Source organism: Pan paniscus, chromosome 2, assembly GCF_029289425.2.
Source record: "Pan paniscus chromosome 2, NHGRI_mPanPan1-v2.0_pri, whole genome shotgun sequence".
Lineage (NCBI taxonomy): Eukaryota > Metazoa > Chordata > Mammalia > Primates > Hominidae > Pan > Pan paniscus.
Window position 1 is genome coordinate 3805759 of NC_085926.1, and position 21040 is coordinate 3826798.

General features: G+C 42.4%; 2 protein-coding genes across 11 annotated transcripts in view; one reads left to right on the forward strand and one right to left on the reverse strand.

Annotated features, from left to right (window-relative positions):
• The window catches only part of SUMF1 (sulfatase modifying factor 1), a 696570-nt gene that overhangs the window by 21481 nt on the left and 654049 nt on the right, over positions 1–21040 (reverse strand). The gene's annotated exons all lie outside the window — the stretch shown is intronic.
• LRRN1 (leucine rich repeat neuronal 1) overlaps positions 668–21040 on the forward strand; it is a 257800-nt gene continuing 237427 nt past the window's right edge. For 3 of the 10 annotated variants that reach the window (XR_010111377.1, XR_010111380.1, XR_010111381.1), the window contains exon 1: positions 671–2375. The gene's annotated coding sequence lies outside the window, so the exon portion shown is untranslated. Of the gene's footprint in view, positions 2376–21040 lie in introns of all 10 variants that reach the window. The other 7 variants (XR_010111378.1, XR_010111379.1, XM_063602090.1 and 4 more) reach the window with 4 other exon arrangements.

The window sequence follows — 21040 nt, forward strand, 5'->3', positions numbered from 1 at the left end:
CGTGCAGTTTCCGAAGACCCGTTCCGTCCCCACCCTCCTCCCCTTTCTCGGAGACACCTCCACTTAAGACTGCCTTCTCAGTCCTTCGCCGCCTATTTAAACACAACTTCCACCCCTAACAAATCAGAAAGCTGTAATTTCAAAGTTTCAGAAACGTTTTCGGAAAGCCTCCTCAAATGGGAAGCGGCTTCGCCGCCGAGTTAAGCGTCCGAATCCTCCTTCCCGCGGCAAGGACAGCGGCCCGGGCCAGGTCTGCGGAGGACGCCCCCGGGCGCGCACGCACAGCCCGAGGACGCGCCCTGAATTTTAAGACGCAGGGTCGGATTTCACCCCGAAACTTGGCGCCCACAACCCCAGGCCGAACTGTGTCTGGTTCTCAGCCCCCGAGCCCGAGTTCTACGCTGCAAAGAGATGTGGCCCCATTGTGCCTAGCTGGCCTCCTAGCACGGACGTGTATTTTCTTTTGGTCTGTCTTTTGCTAAAAAACGGCAGCGCGCTTCGCCTCCCTACCCAGCCGCAGCCTGCTGTCCCCTAGACAAAAAGCGGCGGCCGCGGCCCGGCCACCCGAGGCCCGCCGCGCTGCGCCTTTGTGGGGCGGTCTACAGATGGTGCCCAGCACGGGGCTGCGCCGAGGGCGGGGGCGAGGGCGCGGGCGGGAGGGGGAGGCCGGGGAGAGGGTCGGGCGGGAGGGGAGGAGACGGCGGAGCAGCCAATCCGCGCGCGGCCCATCAGCTGACCGCCTCTGCTTACACCAGGTGCACGCCGGCTGCGGGGAGCACAAAGCGGGGCGCACCCAGGGCGCCGGCAGCGAGCCGGTGAACGAGGCGAGGCCCGTGCGCCCGCGGCTGCGAGCGCCCGCCTGGCGGGGAGAGGGGCCGGCGGCGTCAGCCCGGGCGGCGGCATCCCTAGGCGCCTGGGGCGCCTTCCTCCGGACCTGGCCGCTCGCTGCCCCGCCCTCTGCACCCCACTTCTCCGACCCTCCTTCCCAATCCTGCCTCCCCCTGCCCTGGCCTCTAAGAGCCGATTGAGCCCAGCCCCGTGCAGCAGCTGTTGCTTGTGTCGCCGCCTAGTCTCCAGTCTTGGTGCTCTGCCGGGGGTGCCCCAAGGAGCCAGTGCGCGCTGCGGGCTGGGAAGGAGGCGCCGCTCAGCTGGTCCTCCTCCTCCTCCTCGTCTTTCTCCTCCTCCTGCTGCTGCTGCTGCTGCCGCCGCCGTGGGTGCCGGGTCCGTGCGCACCCCAACACCCCCACCAGCTGGGCCTCGGGGTAAGTCCCTGGCCGGCCGCGCCGCGGCAGGAGGTGTGGGAGGCAGCGAGGGGAAGTCGAGGCAAACTTGGTGGCGTGGGAGACCCTACAGGGTCTGGGGAACCTCAGGGTAAGATCGCGGGCCTAAGGGGGACGAGGGGGCGCGGCTCATGGAGCTGGGGAAAATGACGAAGTCGGGAAACGAGAATATAGTGCCCCGTTTCCCCCTGTCCCCCTTGCCAAAAAAAAAAAAAAAAAAAAAAAACGTGTGGGAGAGCGATAGTTGGGAAGGCAGGCCAGATAGAAATAGGCAAAAAAAGGCAGTGACTGGAGCCGAGCCTGCTGGATTTCAGGGGCCGACCAGGGGAGGGTGGTGCCCGGGGACGGGGAGGGAGGAGGGCTGCCAGGATGTGAACTGGGGAAGGCAGCTGGGGCTGGAGAACAGCGCGGAAAGGGGGCCAAGAGGAGGGAAAGGAAGGTGGCGGGTTACGGGGAGAGGAAGGAAAAAGGGTGTCTTGGCGGTGGCCTTGGTAGGAGAACGGGGCAAGGGGCGTAACTGACAAGGCATTGGAAGTATTGAAGTCAGAGCGTTGGGAAGAATCTACCCAACTGTGCACGGTCCACGCGGGCACAGACCTCAGCCTGTGAGCCTGGAGCCCAGAAGGAGTGGCAGCCCCAGGACGTTTGCCAGATAGCCTGAAGTGTTAGGGAAGCCTCACCCCCGCCAGGAGCGGAGCTGGCGCCGAGTTCGCGGCTCGGCCGGGGTCAGAGGCGAGGAAAGTTTGCCAGCGAGTGTCCTTTGTGCTGCGTGGAGAGGGGTGTGGGCGGCCGCCGACTCGGCGCTTCCCCGCCTCCCGCCCGGGGAGTCCCTGCCTGGCAAGCCGGGGCTCGGGGGAAGAGTCCAGCAGCGAGAGGGCCGCTTGTCCCGGGACGGGTCCAGGGGAGCCCGCGCGGAAACGCGGACCCGGCGGTTCGGCCCGGATGCCACATCCAGGAGAAAAGGGGACCTTGCCTGCCGTGTCCCAACGCCAAGAACAGAGCCTGGCCGTGAGTGAATGACTGGCCGGGGTACAAATGGTTTTGAAGCACTTGAACCTCACAGGCAAAGGCTGAGAGTCTCAATCCCATCCCGCCGTAAGTATTTTCATTCCCAAACCTAAATCGTAAAGGAAAAGTGGAATTCTAATTGGGTGAGGGAACAGGTACTGCCGACTCTGGCTTTTGCGTGGAGGATTTTCTAAAAGACAAGATGTTTTGTTTTGTCTTGCCATGACAATCTAAATAATATTAGTGGAAAAGGCTCATTATTTCATTTTTAAAAGCTAGGGCTGGAGGGGTGGAAAGTTCAGGAAGGCACTTTGATCAGTATAAATCTAGAGTAAAAGTGTTATTGGCTCCAGGGCCATATGTGTCCCGAAGTCTCTGATTTGCATGCAAATGTGAGCGGATCCTGGCAGATGTCTGGCCTCATCCATTCACATGAAGGAATTTGAAAAGACAAGGAGTCTTCAGTTAACAATAGACCTTAAGAAAAGAGAATAAAGACGCAGTGTGAGTTTTTCTGTTTGGGAATTCCATGGCTTGCTGACACCTTTATTCAGGAACCAAATTCTTTAAGTGCTATTGTACTGAAAGCTCCGAGTGCTGCTTGCTCTTTACCTGGCTGTATATATTCGTGCAGTATTCAAGCTGGATATTCTAAGCTAGTTAGGAAAAGGTTTGTGTGAAGCAGACGGTAACTTTAACCCACTTCTGGCGGCTTGAAGTGATTTCTGAATTGACCCCTCAACTTTTCGAGTTTTCTTTTAATAATTTGACTCTTGCTCAAATTTGGTCCTCATCTTCAGAGCTATTCATTATAGTAGAAGATCGTTGTCGTTGACCGACATGAAGATTTCCTGAGAATGTCCACTGTCTAGCTGAGAATGTCCACTGTCGTCTAGCTGAGAATGTCCACTGTCTAGCCAAAGTCATTTCGGTTCTTAAGGCACCAACTGTAGAACCGCAGGTGATGCAACTGTCCCAACCCTAGTTACCCGAGTGGTTTTCAGGTCACATAACAGTGAACGGGGAGGTAGTCGTGCAATAGACTCTGGAGCAAGGGCCTTTCTGCCGTGTCTAACATTAGCAGAGTGACCACACTGCACTGTTCACCTCTTGGCATTGTGCGACAGCTGAACAAAAGGCAGGCAGTGTGGGCCGCACGTGAGGCAGGCGATTATATTAATACCTACGACTAACCAGCCCCAGTGGCCTCTTCTTTTGTCAACCTCAAACACTGTTGAAGGGAAAAAGAACCTATTCACGGAACAGCATTTGCCCCAGTATTCTATATATTCACTGAAAGGGACATTAAAATACAACACCCCCCCAACCCCCGCCAGAAAAAAAAAGACAACATTGTTTTGGAGGGCTCAGTGTTTCGGGGGAGGGGTGGACAACAGATGTTAGTCTGCTATTTTACATGTTCCTTTAAGTTATTTTTGCAGGTTCAGTGCCTTTTATACATAAGGCAATATTTTCACAGGATGGGGAAAAATGAATTGAATCAAATTTAAGTAAGAAAATGTTATAGCCAAGTTTGCATTTTGTGTCTTAGAGCTATATAGAAGTCAGAAAGTAACAAATCATTCTAATAAACTCTTAATTTGACTCTTCATGCCTGATGTCTTCCTGATAGAGTTGAAGGGTAACTTAAAATAAACTTGACATTTCTAGACTATAAACCATTTTGTTGTAAAGTTATCTAGATATTTTTGAAACCTGGTAAGTTAAAAATGACCCTCACATTTGTGAAACCTTATCTTTGGCAATTAACCTGCCTGTGTAATCGTTATTCTGCAAGTCTAATGAAAGGACAGATTAGAACTCATTCCTTGGTAAATAAAACTAATAAAGTGTTTAATTATTAGAAAAGGATCATTCTGCTAAATAAAAGATCTCAAGAGCAGATCCAACTGCAGACTGTGTTTCTAAAAAACAACCTCAGCTAGCTCTGGTTAATGTCTGAAATTCTGGGAAAGCAAGGAAAAACTCAACCATTGATCTCTCTCTGGTTAGTCTGTGCTAAGGCCACCTTCTTGATCTAAACTGCTAGAGCCATTACCACATATTCTAAAGCAGTGACACTCATGGGAATATACTAGGTACTAAAGAAAATCGGTCTCTACAGAGTTATATTGCTACTTCCCAAGCCAGTGGAATATAAATAATAATGATAAATAATCAGAATGGTGGGCTTTTTATACTACCATAAGTAGGCCATAAGTCATAAATAAAATATGGTAAATTATAGGATGCAGATGCCATTTTTACGAGACTTGCACAATGCTTACTTAAAATTTATTTTTAAGTTACAAAATAATAGTTCCCCGAATGATTCATTTCAGCACTAATGTCAGGTTATTCAAATATTGTATTTAATTTTAAAAATTATGCTGAACATCTATTTTGGGTTAAGCCAATCTGGAGATAAAGCAAATTCCATTGTAGAATCATATGATCATTTAGAATCATATGTTTCTGGGAACAATGAAAGTATCTTTAACTCATGAATAGAGCTTTGATTAATATTTAATTCAGGATGAAATTATATGGATGAAGTCAGAAAAACATTTATTCTGTCTTGCTTTGGCTCAAAGTACAGAATAGAGATAAAAGTTAAACCCTATCTGTAAAATTCAATACTTTAGTGACCAAGGGGTCCATTTGTTCTAAAAGTCTTTTTAGGTGAAGTTTGCTTTTTGATTTCTTGTTTTAGCATATATTAGCATTCACCTGCTTTACAGATCTGTTACAGAATGTGGCCTCCCGAGTTCTGAAACATAGATAAATGCATGATAAATGGTTTATTGACATTGCATTGTAATCCATGATAAAATGATAAATGTTTCCAGACTTTATGGGCACCCTGTAGAACTGTTAAGCATATTATCCAATAATTAAAAAACATACCATTTTATGTTACAGTTTTTTAAAAGAAACAATATGCAAGCTTTACTACTATTATATTTTTTACTTTTTGAATGTTTTCAAAGCTCTAGGCAAATGTCGGGAGTTATTAACAATTTTATCAGTTGATTGGTTGGTTAGCAAGCTGTTATCCAGTCATAGCTGGATGATCTTGGATCAGTTGCTTAACCCCATACCAACCTTTAATTTTGTCATGTATAACATAATCGAGTTGGGAGAATAAGGCTGGAAGGACTAACTGCCATAATCAGTGAGATGACTAAAAGGAACTGCCATAATCAGTGAGATTACTAAAAGGTTTATGTAAGCCATGCCTCCAGTACCACAATTAACATCAACATTTAACTTATATGGAACCATTGTACCTAATGAACTGAGGATCATTCCTGAGATGCGGAGAAGCTAGGGGTGAACTTGGAATAATACATTCCCAAGGTCCTGTCCACTCTGACTTTAGAGTACCCTCTAAAGATGCTGCTGTATCAGCTTAAGACACTTAGTTTTAAAATCTATGGAGTGAAAACTGCTTTTAGAGTGGCTTATTGCCTTCCATTTATACTCTTTATTGCTCAGAGGTTAGAGTGTTATTTGAAAGCTCCGATTAATATAAATGAGTTGTAATTTTCCAACCCAGGCTGTCCTAGCTCACATCTATTATACCACTGGCAGACATGTGGACTCCACAGCTGTCCCCTCATTTGTGTATGAAACAGACACACTGGTGGCATTTTTTGGTTACCATAGTTACATTAACAATATACATGTGACATGACATCCTTCTATGTGAAAGGTTTCTGTGGCAGATATTTTGTAGAGCTGGGAGTAAAGGAAAACTATTTAAAGTTTGGGGAACACATAAATTAGTCTGCCATTGTATTCTGGAGCCACCATTTCAATCCAGGGAAGAGAGCCATCCTACAGTGGTGTCCAGGAAAGGGCAATCTTGGAAACAAAGATTTTCAAGGGAGGCATTTCCAGCAATGCCTAACCTCTTCAGGAGAGTGTCCATTTAATATTCATTTCAAAATATTTGTTCTTCCTATTTATGACTGCCCTTTGTGAGATAATGTATTAGCATAGTCATTTTCAATTTGTAGGGGGACAGTGGGCAGCACCAATATTAGCATCTATCTCAGTAAGACCTAGGAAACAAAAAAGGAGTTTGCACTGTTAAGCAGTGAGCCACAGAAAGAATCATCCTTTAGACAAACTAAAAAAGCTTTAAAAGAGAGAAAGGTGGCTTAATTGGTTTCATGCCTATAATTTTCCCCTCTAGAAAGAAAAATGTTAGCATGGCAATAAAGAATATCATTAACCTGCATTGTTATTTCACAATAGTGATAAGTCTTAATTTGCATCCATAATAATCAGTGTAATCAAGTACTGTACAGAGAATCAGGAAGGCGCAGGCTCAATTCCCAGCAATGACACTAATGACTCAATGTCTGACCTTCTGGATGTCCTGCAACCATCCCGGTGCTTCATGGCTCTATCAGAGTTGTGCGTTAAAGGATCCAGGAACACTGGTAGATGATTTCAATATTACCAGTGCAAATAATTTGATTTCTGCCCCAAGAGCTAGAATTATATGGAGAGCTAATGGTCTGGGTACAGCCCCTGCCTTTCTGCAAGGTGATGTTTCTGGTCCCTAATCCCATAGCTAAGAGATTTTGTTGTTCTTTTTAAAATTTTCTCTCCCTAGCATTGACAGTTTCTCACCATCTCACCTGGGCCCGCTTGAGGGGAAAAATTTTACCAGGGGTACAGGAAGCCATTTACAATCATTAAACATTTGTTCACCTCACAAGTATATATTGAGCACCTGCTGTATGCCAGGCATTACAGAAGGCAGTAAAACTGAAATAAGTTAGCTTGATTTTTCTGCAGCTTGTACATTGGAGCATTTTGTTTCCATCAACCTATGCATTCTCCTACAAGTATTTATTGAGTGCTCTGTGTGAAAAAGGCACTCTGCACAGAGGATTTCAACCAAGGGTGATTTTTGCCTCTGAGGGGACATTAGGCAATATTTGGAGATTTCTTTTTGTCACCTGCTGTCACAAGTGAGGGTGGGATGAGGGTGTTATACCGGCATCTAATGGGTAGAAGCCATTAGATCCTAAAATGCATAGCACAGGAAGCCCCCACAACAAAGAATTATCTGGTCCAAATGTCAGTAGTCGCAAGGATCCTGCCTCTGCCCTCAGTGAGCTTCAGTCTAGTCGGGGTTACAGAAAGGAGACTGACAAGTGCAGCATAGTGTGCTATGATGGTGAGAGTGCAGGCTACAGAAGTACAGAAGCAGCAGCCTTCATTCAGATGTCAGCTGCCAGCAGAGGCTTTAAGAAACAGACTGGTTAATTCACAGAACAGGCTTTCACCTGCCACACAAGTGCTCAGCAGGAGACGATTTTCCATCTAGCCTCTTTGAACATAAGGGGGTTGGATGGTTGCTTGAGAGAGGGTAGACTCCTTAAGTTTGTCAAGAACTTTAAACTGAAGATGGAGTTAATTCCTTGTAGGAGTTGGTCAGAATTCAGTGTGTCTTGAGTAAACAGGAGAGGAGGCTGGAAACAGAGAGAAAGTCGATAGCAATAAACATAGGACAGCACAAGCTGCATGAAGAGAAGATGCAGCTGAGTTGACAAAGCTGTCACTGCCTCATATTTTAGAGCTTTAAACTTTGCCAAATCCTTAAATATTTATCTCATTTGACCTATAACATCCTGAGATACCAAATGTGATTGTTCTTTCTCCTTTTCCCCAATAACTGAGGGACGAGAGTCATGGAGAGGTTCATTGTGACTGTGGACAAGTCACTCGATGAAGTTTATCTGTAAAAGGAGAGGTCTTGTGAGGCTTCTCTTCCCAGCACAAGTTGAATTTGTCTAGGGTCACCCATCTAGGGGAAGACTGGAGGTGGGATAAGACCTGAGACTCCTGTCTCTCTCAGACCTAGTGTCTTCCACTCAGATGGTAGCAGCTTCCTAGACCGTGGAGTCCTAACAGGTAACAAGCTGACGGTGACTCAGCATGCTAGCTCTTGGGTTACCGAAGAAAGCAAGGACCTACGATGCATCGGTTAAAAAGTATCATGCAGAGAAACTTAAGCTGGGTTTCCCCTATACCTAAGGATTAACCACGCCCCCTACCTAATGGCTTATCTTAAGCTGACCTTAGCCACTTAAAAAAAGACTTGTGACAATCTGGGAAGAAAGGTTCATAGGAGAGTGCAGCTAGAGTTAGAAAACGAGATAGAAAATGGGACAACCCAGAACATGTGGGAAGAATGGACTGCCTAGAATAGATGTTATAGTGGTATCATTTTCTGTTTTCGTTGATTTTTGTTTTTTCTTTGATAGGAGCGTTTTAACTTTCCTATCAGAGAATAATGACCAGTGTATACAGATATGCACACTTACATGCACACACATCACACATATAGAGCAGGGGAGACAGATTTCATACAAGTTTATGTTTGTTTCTTGTTTGTTTAGTAAGACTTGCACATCAGAACGAGTTTTGGAGAGAACCTTCCCTCAAGGTCTTATTTCTGGTTTCTCTGGGATAATGAGTGTAAGGTTTCCTATGAGAAGTAAGACTGAGAAGCCACATGACTACTCAAGGTTCTTTTCATTCTCTGTGGTTTCCAGGATCAGGAGTGAGAGTTAGGTAGGACTTCAACCATATCCTGAGAGTTTCCAGGACACATGTGGAATCTACATGAACTCATCAGACCATCAGAGAACCATAAGGACAGTGGAGTAGCAATGACTGGCTTTCTCCAGGTTGTTATTCCAGCTGACTGTGGTTCTGTGCAGTGAGGACTACATGTAAGGCCTAACCCCCCAAAGGACCAGTTAGCTTTGCTGTGTTCCACAGGGACACAGCCAGCCTCCTCACGTACTCAGAAACTCATCCTTTCTCATGGGGAAGCCATGTGAAAAATGTAGGTCACTTCAAAGCCATCTGAAGGCAAAACACAAAATATGTGGGCAAAGGCTGGTGGGATATGTTTCTCTTCATGCATTCATTCACACTGTCAAATTGGAGTCCTGGTGAACAAGTTCCCAAATGGCTTCACTACCAGGATTGAGCACTGGAGCGGAGATTAGTTCTATGCAAATGAGACGCTTTAGTGATCGAGAGGAAAATATTACATAGAGCTCCCAAATTCTATCCCCAGAGCCCACCATTTTTCCTAACGTAGCATACAGTAGTAGCAGTAGAATAATGATACTCTACACTGTGCCTTTCCAATGTGTTGGGACCCATCACCAACACCTTATGTGCATTAACCCCTTTAATCCTTGCAACAACTCTGTAATGTAGACACCCACTTTATAGCTCAGGAAACTAAGGCAGACCGCAACTAAGTACCTTGCCCAAGGTCAAACAACTAGTGTGTATGTAATAAATATTTGTCAAGTGAATGAATGAATGAATGAATGGGTACACATCTGTTTTAGAGGAGAGAGTCCTTTATTTGAATTCTCAGTTTATGGCATTCCTGCTTTCCAGGCAGGGCATTTTCAAGAACTGCCTCTGTGACTTGTGAATGATAGGGGAAGAGCTGGTCAGTGGAGAAGCAGGGGTTGAACCTGGGTCTGTCTGACTCTAAACTTGTACTGTTAAAGTGCTTGGCTATATTTCTTCCTCTTTAATTGCAGCTATAAAACAAGAGGACTGGACTACGTTAGCTCTCTTAGCCCATTCCACTCAAAAAGTTACATAATTCCATATTAAAGTCTATGTAAAATAAATCACTTTTTTTATTTTACTACTTTTAATTTTGAAATCTAGTTTGGTATTTTTATTTAACCAATCATTGAATTATCTTTTAAAATTATATTAGAATTATTAACAGAACATATTTATAAACCCTCTTTAAATCATTTTAAATGGATGAGAATGCATAGTTACAGATTGCATTCTCCTAACCCTTACCATCTCACTGCCTATTAAGTTATATCATCATTGTCTAAATTTAGGTGTCTAAAAATTGAAAAGCATCTTTTGTTACACAGGGAAAAGACAGGTAAAGTGATTAATTTTGAAAAAATTACTGCCGATATTTGCAGAAATAAGTAGGTTGCTGAATCTAATGAATAGTATTGAATGATTTTTTTTTTTCTTTAAGATGGAGCCTTGTTTCTGTCGCCCAGGCTGGAGTGCAGTGGCGTGATCTTGGCTCACTGCAGCCTCTGCCTCCGGGGTTCAAGCAAGTCTTGTGCCTCAGCCTCCTGCGTAGCTGGGATCACAGGTGCCTGCCACCATGCCCAGCTAATTTTTGTATTTTTAGTAGAGACAGGGTTTCACCATGTTAACCAGGCTGGTCTCGAACTCCTGACCTCAAGATATCCACCTGCCTCGGTCTCCCAAAGTGCTGGGATTACAGGCGTGAGCCACTGCCCCCGGCCATGAAAAGTATTGAATGATTTTTATGAGCTTCAAACTGCTAGCAATATTAAAAGCTACTACTTGAGATTCGCTTCTAAGGATTGTTTTGCTTTAAGGTATCCTCCTGACATGCAAGTGAAGCATCAGAGCAATGTGTCAGTCATTGCCGTAGTGTTACAGGACATGCAGCCCAAGGCAGGGGAAGGAGTGGGTAACAAGGCATGTCCTAGATTTGGGAAGAGTTAGTTTCAGAACTGCTGCTCAGCTCTGTGATCTAGAATGATTTCATGGAACCTCAGTATCTACATCTGCAAAATGGGGATGATAATAGAGCCCGCCTCTTAGAATCACTAGAATCACTCAGTGAGAACATGCATATGAAGTCCTTAGCACAGCTCCTCTTCCAAGGTGCATACTTAGTATACAGCAGCAATGAGTGGAAGTGGTATTTATGTTCAAATCTGATATTTCTGCCTGCTACAAGGTCTGCATTCTGAGGATGCTAACTCTGAGGCAAGTGGAGAGATTTTAAGGGACAAGAAGACTCAGACTAGATATTTTATGAAGTCCGTAGTTGACATGGTTGTCACCTTTCGTGGTGGACCCCTAGAGTGCTTTATGTTTGTCTAGACATGAGAAATATGGATTCCACTGATGTGCTTTGAAAGAATTGGCAAACAGGTGAATACATTAGAGCCTTTTTTGTTTGTTTCCAGATTCTCTTCTGTATCCCACTCTCTTTTCTCTCTGAAAATATTATAATGCCCCTAAATGGTGATTCATGGAATCACATTTTCTAGATAAAGAGAATAGGTTAGGTTCAGAGATATCATTCCACCAAGAGGAGCTGAATTTAAGACATTGTAGCAAACAAACCCAAAAGCTTCACCTCTCTGCATCCACTGTGATATGAAGGTTGGCCATGTAAAACTCTTAGAACAATGCTGAGCATCTTGTAAATGGTCCATAGACAATGCAGCTACCATTGTTACTGTTAATTCTTAGTATCATCGTCATCATACAACATCGTCATCTTGTATCTTGACCAAACCACAAGGCTTCTGGTTAGGACCAGATTAGAACAGTGCAGTTTAACCACAAATCTTTCTGGAAGCAAGAGAAAGTCACCAGGTATGCTGGGCATGGTGGTGCACACCTGTAGTCCCAGTTACTTGGGAGGCTGAGGTGGGAGGATCACCTGAACCCAGGAGGTTCAGGCTGCAGTGATTCCTGATCACACCACTGTACTCTAGCCTGAGTGACAAAGCAAGATGTTGTCTCTTTAAGAAAAGGAAAGAAAGAAAAGAAAAAGAGACAGTCACCAGGCAAGCCAAATCAGGTGTGATCCTTAGGGAGATGAACCCACAGAGGCCAGTTGCTATGAGTTGGCCTCCCTGGCACCTCCCGTGTTTCAGCTAGCTGATTTTCACTTGCACATGAAGGGAAGAGTTGAGAATACCATTAACTTGATTTTCTTTGAATTCTTTGTGAAATGGAAATAGTAATTATTTGTGGAGAACTTCATTGTCTTGTTTAATCCTCATCATCAGTGCTTCCCAATTGCTGTGACCACATTTACGGGTTAATTGTAGATATCCATACTCTTAGCTCTGGGGGAAAGCCAGTACCACACAGCTGGTCACCTGGCTACCCTTGCAGGCCAGTAAATAGAGTTTTCTAAGTGTGCTGAGAGGAACACATACCAACTCTGGGAGTTATGTTTTATCCCCATTTTAAAGATGTGGAAAAAAAACCCGAGACAAGGATCTTGCCCAGTATCGTACAGCTAGTAAGAAGTATGCATAGGAACAATACTCTTAACTCTGGTTTTCCTCCAGACTGAGTTAGTCACATTGTCCTTGATCTTCCCACATCTCCTTGTCCTCACTCAAGTCTAGCATGTGTTATCTTTATTTACATCCTGTAATACCACCACCACCAAGCAGCTTCGTAAGGGAAAAGGCTATGACTGAGTCTTAGGTCCCTGGCACCTATAAAAGCATTTGGCACATGGAAAATGTACTTAGCAAATATTCAGTCGTTGAAAGAGGAAAGGGGTTTCCGTATCATATGTCTATTTCATTTTGCCATATTGCTGCTTTAAAATAATTTGTACAAAGTTATTTCATCTGTATTTTGGTAGAAAATGAGTAGTTCATAAACCCGTATTATACTCAGAGATATTACTATGTTACTGCTTTAGAGAGCTTATTATAGAAAGTTGAACTCATTTGGGAATGCTTTTTGTGATATTATTGCCCAGGAAGTGTTATTAATCAAAAAGTATTCATTAAATGCATGTCGAATATCAAGTGCTATTAGAAAGGTGATATGAGGGTTGAAGAAAATGTACATGGTGTTATTTCTGTCCAGATGAGCTTCCAGACTCATTGGGGAGGTAGAGTGAATAGAATCAAATCAAAATAATTAAGTGATCATCTGTAGGAATTCTGCAACAAAGCAGAAAAACAGGGGCTCAGACCAGACGGGTTTGAATCTCAACTTTGTCACGTAATAGCTGTGCTGAGTATTGGTTAAAAGACTCAATTTACTGACCACAAACTCATCTGTAGAATGGAGGAATAATGTCTACCCTTAGGGCTGCTATGAGAATGTATGGGAAAGCACTTGGTACAATTCTTAGAACATGACAGTCATTCACTGCAATCATTTGGCAGATATCGACAGCCCCACTTGTGTGCAGATCTTTTTCTGGGAGTACAGTGGTGAGCAAAACAGATGATGTGTGTTCCTTTCCCATGTGGAGCTTGCTGTCTGATGTGAGATAAAAGCAATAATCCAATTATCACACAAGTAAATGTAAAATGATGGCTGTATTAAGTCCAGTGAAGAAGAAGTACACGAGTCCAGGAGAATGTAACATAAAGCCTTCTAAGAGAAGACCTTCCTAAAGAACTGACATTTATTTAAGCCAAAATCTGAAGGTCATGGGAGAGTTAGCCAGGCAAAGGGTATGGAGAGGGAACAGCTTTGTAAGCCAAAGCCCAGAGGTGAGAAGGACTTTGGTATGCTTGATCAACAGGGAGAAGACCAGTGTGGCTTAGAATAGAATAAAAGGGTACTTTCTTTTCTGCCTACTTCCAAACTGCACTTGGAGTTCAGAGAAGGCAGAACTTGTACAAAGTTCAGCAAAGGAAGAGACTGCATCCTATACCGAAGAGATATGTCACCATGACAGAAGGCTTGAATTGGTGGAGAGGGAAATTGTGTGAGTAATTCTATTGAGTCTTGGTTGGTTGGGTGGCATGCCAGTGTCTTACATGTGTGGACTGGCATATGCCAAGTCGGGCACACCAGGAAGAAAGTTTCTCCTCCATTTCTGTGTGGCTTTGAGCATGCTGATTAACTTCTCTGAATCTTGGTTGTAAAAAAAAAAAAAAAAAAAGACGTAGCACCACAAGTTTGTGGGAATGGGAAGATATAATACATGTGAACGTGGCACATAGTGTCTAGTAAATTAGCTTAGCTTATTTTATTTTCTGCTCCTCATAACCTTTTTCTCCCCTATACTACACTTTCCTTTCATTGTAGTGAACCTCTGATTATGACACTTGCTAACTGAGATCACATCACCTGTGTTGCTCACAGATACAGATTTTTTATAGTAGTTTGGTGATAGCTGAAACATTTCTCTTGCTCGGCATGCAAATGCTATCATTCTCGTTCATGAACTCATTGTGTAAAATGCACTTAGCCACATCTGGCTGCTGTTCGCATGAACAGAGGTGACTGCTGGTGAGTGTAAAATGCACTTAGCCACATCTGGCTGCTGTTCGCATGAACAGAGGTGACTGATGGTGAGTGGACAAGATCCTTCACAAGCTTTAGATGGTAATTTCGTTGGTGCTCTAATGACCATAACACTTAGTTGTTATTGATTTGTCCTCAGTGGAGAGATGTACTTTTCTGCCTGATCTTAATTATGGTTCATAATATTAGATCATTTCAACACTGAGTTAGCATTTTGCCCTTGTAACAATTTGTTTTAGTTCCATCTTTGTATTGACTTATAAGTAAATTTAGACACTATTACCAAATACTTATCAGAAAAAGATAGTGGGGGTAGAGTTGGTTATTTTTCAGCAAGATGCTGAGTTATCCTTTCTTACATGCTTTATGGCGGTAAATCTTGGACTCCCTTGCACCCTTTTATTACTAACCTGCTTTTCTATGTCCCTTGAGATCTTAAGTCTTCTACTTACTAGATTATGAGAAAAACTCCCAAATTTCTCTCCAACCATAACCTCACTTCCAAACTCCAGTCCTATGTTTCCAAATGCCTGTTGGATATTTTCACCCTGAAAATCCCAACATCACTGAAGGAGCAAGAGGAAGAGGTGGTTTCCAGGATGCAGAGTGAACTGTGGCTGTACAAGAGGAGAGAGAACGTCCTTTTGCCGAGGAACGAAGCCCCTGCCTATTGACCCAGCAGGGAGGGAACCAGGAGGAGAAGTACTCCAGCCTCTTCTAAATGGAAACTCACCCCACTCCCAAAATGAGCTCCTGCCATTGCTGGCCCTTATCTTGTTTTGAGAACTGGTATCATCCCATCACTCAGGCTCAACCTTGAAATTATTCGTAACACTTCCCTCCCCTGTCTGCACATCTAGTCAACTGCAGTATCCAATAGATGCCTCTCTAGTTATATTTCCCTAGTGTCTTTTAAATATGGCACTTCTTCTTTGTTCCTGTCAACACCACCCCAATTCTAGCCCTCATCGCCTCTCCTTTAGCTTATTGGAAGTGCTTCTTAACCAGTTTCTCCCTATCTAGTGTGCCTGCTCTCCAGTCTGACGTAGAGCTGGTGGATTCATCTTTCGGAATTATAGAAGTGATCCCATAGTTCCCCTGTAAAGAGGCATTAAATGGTACCCCTGGCTATAGTAATGAGCTGGATATTCTTGATGTCCCTCCAGTTCCACCCAGTACCCCTTTCCACTTTGCTTTGTGCCCCAGGAATCAGATGTATATGGGCTGTACCCATAAATGGGTCCCTTGCCATCTGGCTTCTTGTTGGGTTCTGCATCCTGCGGTAGCTCACTCAGGGTTGCTTGCCCATCCTTTGTGAGTTGACTTTAACCTCGCCCATCCCTTATGCTGTTGTTTGAATGTATGCATCCCTCTAAAATTTGTGTATTGGAACTTAAACCCCAAGGTGATGGTATTAAGAAGTGGGGCCTTTTGGGAAGTGATGAAGTAATGAGGGCTCTGCCCTCATGAATGGACTAATGCTCTTATAAAAGAGATTGAAGGGAGCTATTTAGTCTCCTTTTATCCTTCCATCTCCTCTGCCATGTGAGGATGTGAGGACGCAGCCTCAGTTTTGTCTTTGCCCCCTTCTGCCATGTGAAGACACAGAAAGAAGGCACCATCTTCAAAGCAGAAAGCAGTCCTCACCAGACACCACATCTCCTGGTATATTGATTTTGGACTTCCCAGCCTCCAGAACTGTGAGAAAATAAATTTATATTCTTTATAAATTACCCAGTCTCAGGTATTTTAATATAGTGACAGGAATGGAGTAAGAATCTTATAAATGGTCCCTTTTTAAAACTTTTCTGTATTCATTCCCTTTTTAATGTACCATCTGTTTTCTTCTAAGTCTCTGACAAGGATGAGAAATCAGAGAAAACTCCTTAGTGAAGCATAAAGGCCCTCCATATCTAGGAACCATCCTACCTTCCTGTCTTGATTTCCATAGCTACTGTGGCATAACCAAAATCCCATTCAAAATGAAAGCATTCCTATTCTGTCCCCTATTCCAAGTCTGCTGCCTTGACGCCTTTACACCAGTGTAAATGTTTAACAACTGGCTCTCCAAAAAGGTAAGCCCTCCTTTTTATGACCAATTTTAAGCTACCAGTGTGATGTCTCTGAACTCAGATTTGGAAAGAAATGCTCACAACTGACTCAGAATACCACTGCTTTGTGTACAGCTCCCCACCTCCCCTGCCACTGCCCTCAGTGCCTTACACAGAAGAGTTGCTCAATAAACTATTCTAATTCATTTCTATCATTCCTGTGGGCATTTGGAATGGTACAGAAACCTACTTACTAGCCACATGTTGATGGTAATATTTGTGTACCCAGAATTTTTTGGTGAGTGCCAACATAGGTACTAGTTGGATTTTTGAGACTTGAAAACGCTGAAGTGAAAATAAACTAACTACTTGCTCACATTTTGTGCTAAGTTGCTGAAGCATAGCATACTACTTAATGTTGCTTAATTCTCCAATAAAATAATTCTCATTTTCTGATCTTGTTTTCAAACCATGTCTTCATTATCCTCAATTAAATGTAATTTGAAGTAATAATAAACCACCATTAAAATGTATTTCCTCACTATTATAACCATTTGAATATTCTATAGTTTAAATTATGTCCCCTTAAATCAAAAACTCTACAGAAATTTTTAAGGTACATGTTCATCCTAGACATATAAGATTGCACTGCAATTTACTCTAAAATTTATTTTATTAAGAAATAACCCTTTCTTAGTCTTTCTAAGAGATAACTTTAATTTTGCTTCATATAAAAAATTTCTATATTGAAAGTTCAAAATGCAACTACAATTTCTATTAGAAAAATAGGAGGTAAAGCAATAAAGATGATCTTATGATAGCATTGGATTCTTTTGTATTTTAATGGTTATGAAGGACAATATGGATATTCAACTAAAATTATTCTTTTTACTTTTAATAATGAACATATTAGTTGAAGAGTTATTATAGAATGCACTATGATTTATAATGCATTTTAATGTTCTCAGCTGTTCCTTTGCACCATATGATTACACAAGCCTAGACTGTGTAATTAAGGACCATCCACTAATGTGCACTGGTGGATTTATGGTGTCCAGGTCATCGATGATCTGAGCACTTTGAGTATTGGACCATTAGTTTCAATTGCATACTAAGATAGGGGAACACATTGGCATCAAGGAAAATCTACAATAAGAAACTCTTTCAAATTCAGGGATGTAACTTTCACCTGATTTTAATTTACCAAAACAATTAAAAAACCTGATTAACAGAAATCCTAATTAACTAGATCCCCTCCACCCTCAGTCCACTTTTAGAAGAAAAGGGAAGATTGGAAGAAAATAATTTAACCAGGGCTTTCAATTAAGAAAAAAAAAATATTCCAATATGAGTTCATTATTAGGGCCTTGAAGAAAACTATGTCTTAGTAAAAAATATATAACCACCCTTATTAAAGGCAAAAATATAGGTATTACAATTTGAAACTATAAAAGCTTTCTAGGAAACCTTCAGTCAAACAGAAAATTAAATTTGCAAATTCCCTGAGCCTAATGCTCTAGTTAACCAAGGTTTCGCTCTACAAGTTAGCTTTCTTCTACGTGTCTAAAAGAAGGCTGCAATGTACTCTTGGGGTCCAATAAGACAATTAAGGCAGGTGGTATCACAGAAAGGCCCTGTGCAACGAACTTGACTTTAACTTCAGCTGGTTCACTTATAGCTGCGGGAATTGTGACATTACTTGAATTAGTCATGATTTGCCAGAGAAAGAGAATGAATAGGATGGGTGATTGATTGATTGATTGGTAAGATAGATAAGATACCATAGAGGGATTTAGTACGGGAATTAGCCTACATGATTATGGAGGCCGAGAAGCCCCACCACCTGCCATCTATAAGCTGGAAAACTGATGTTCTGTCCCAGTGTTGTAAGAATGTAAGTAAAGCACCTTTCACAGTTTCTGTTTTGTATTCTGCTCCCCATCCCTGTCTTTGGCCACTTCCTTAAAGACTCACTGTGGCCCCCAAGCTTTCAGAGGAAAGGTTTCAACAAGCAGGAACACCTCTACTTCATTTTCTTGCGGTGATTAAAAATGTCTAGTTCTTTAAGTCCTTATTAGAAATAGTCATAAAAAATAGTTTAGAAAAGGAATTTGAAATGAAGTTTATTTTAAGAGTTCAGGGACAGATGGCTTTACTTTGCTTCTTTAAAAAAAGATGGCATTCAGTGTGGTTGAGTTCTATCAAGTCAAAGGACAAGTACTGTCTCATTCACCCAAACGCTGCTGTCTTTAACCTTGACTAGCAGGAACTTCTATGTTAAATGTATGCACACTTCTGTACATCTGCCTTCAAATTTTAAAGGAACATTTTAATGTGGAAGGGATATGTTCTTGACATTTTCTTAGTCTAAAGTTTAAACAGCACTTCGTCTTCCAATTAGCAAACCCTAAGCAGTCAGGCTCTTTAGAGAAATATCACTAGATCAGAGCTAAAGGCTCCCATCTTAAGGACATTGGATGTTAGTTTTTTTTTTGTTTTTTTTTTTAAATGTTGTTAAAATGTCAGATAATTACTACAGATTACTACTGGTTTAAAAAATATAACAAAAGACAGTGCAGAGCTCTAGATGAGCAGAGAAAAATGCAATAAATGTTCTGAAATGAATGTGAAAATGTTAGCCATTTTCTTGATGAGGAGAATTATCCTCACCATTACAAACTAAACTTAATTCAGTCTGGGAGAAAAGCAAATCTGATATAGTCTAATGGAATTGCTTGACTTGATCAGCATCCAAAAATCTATGGCTCAGTATTAGCCGCCTACATATTGGCACTTTCAGTGCCCACAGTGACGAGTCTATTTTTTCACTGGTGTATGTGTAGTGTTGAATGTACAATCCGGAACCATTGTAGCAACCAGTTCCTTATGCAACACTTACTAACAGGGCATGGCGAAATCTGTCCGAAGTGAGAATACCCAGTGCTATACTGTGAAAGACTTAAACAGAAGTAATGCAACTGGGCCTTCCAGGCATATTAAGCCTGCCAAAGTAAAGATTTGGCATTTAACATTTAATCATGCAGCTAATTACAAAGCAATTATTTCATATAGACATATTACAGGAAGAGAATTAAAATAATCTGTAAAAGACTAAAATTAATTGATTTCATGGTAGTTTTTAATAACTACACTTGCTGGTGCTGAAAAGGAGCAATAAAAACAGCCCAGTTGTTGGTTGATGTTTTGTTCTGTGCTGGGCCTTCTGTCAGTTTCTCAATTCAATAATGTTAAATTGCCACTTTCATGATTCCAGCTATGCAAATAGTCTATTTCTTAAAAAGAAAAAAACAACTTTCTTGATCTTACAAGTCATTTAAACAGAAAAAAATTTTTCCCGTCGTCCTACTTTCTTTGCCTGTCATAGAATCTTGGGTTTAAAAGGGCTGTGAAAGACTAAAGGCTCGAGATTCTTCAAACTGTATCTGGTGTGTGACTTTCAAAACATGAGAGGAAAATGATTTTGGCACAGAGCTAAGGTAGTTCGTGAATAATTATAAGTTTAGCCTGCTGGGTCCTAGAAGAAGTTATAAAGATCATAGAGCTTACCACAGCTTTTAAAGTTAAGGAACAGGTACCTCTATCTCCCTATCTGTAGGATATACAGGCAACAGTAGAAAGCAAACTCTTTTCATAATCAGTTGTGTGTAGTAAGAGTACATTGGGGAGAAGTAGGGTAAGGAAAGTCAGGACTCTAAGTATTTGATAAAATAAGCATTCATATAAAAATAATTTAGATGGCAGTTAATACACATATTAATTAACTACTTTACTTTTTTTTTTTTTTTGAGACAAGAGTCCCACTCTTTCACCCAGACTAGAAGGCAGTGGGGTGATCACAGCTCACTTGCAGCCTTGAATTCCTGGCAGTCCTCCTGCTTCAGCCTCCTAAGTAAGTAGGACTATAGGCACACACCGCCATGCCTGGCTAATTTTTGTATTTTTTGTAGGGATGGGATCTCGCTATGTTACCAGGCTGGTCTTGAACTCCTGGGCTCAAGCAATCCTCCTGCCTCAGCTTCCCAAAGCACTGGAATTACAGGTGTGAGCCAATGTGCTCAGCCCAATATTAACTACTTTAAAATCTTATACTTCTTTAGTTTACTAGGGCTGCCGTGGCAATGTACCACAAACTAGATGGCTTAAAACAACAGAAATTTATTATTTCACAGTTCTGTAGGCTAGAAGTCCAAGATGAAAGCATCAAGGTGTCAACAGGGCCATGCTCCCTCTGAATAAATCCTTGCCTCTTAGCTTCTGGGGGTTTGCTGGCAAACTTTGGCATTCCTTGGTTTACAGCTGTGGAACTCCAATCTCTGCCTTCTTTGTCACATGGTGTTTTTGCTGTGTGTCCCTGTCTTCACATCATTTTCCCTCTTCTTTAAAGGACAACAGTCATATTGGATTAGGGGCCTAGCCTATAGCCTACTCCAGTAGTATACTCCTCATCTAAACGAATTGTATCTGCAATGACCCTATTTCCAAAACAGGGCCACATTCTGAGGTCCTTGGGATTGGGACTTCAACATCTTTTTTTTTGAATCCACAATCCGTAACTAACAAGCATTTTGACCCAGAACATGGGAT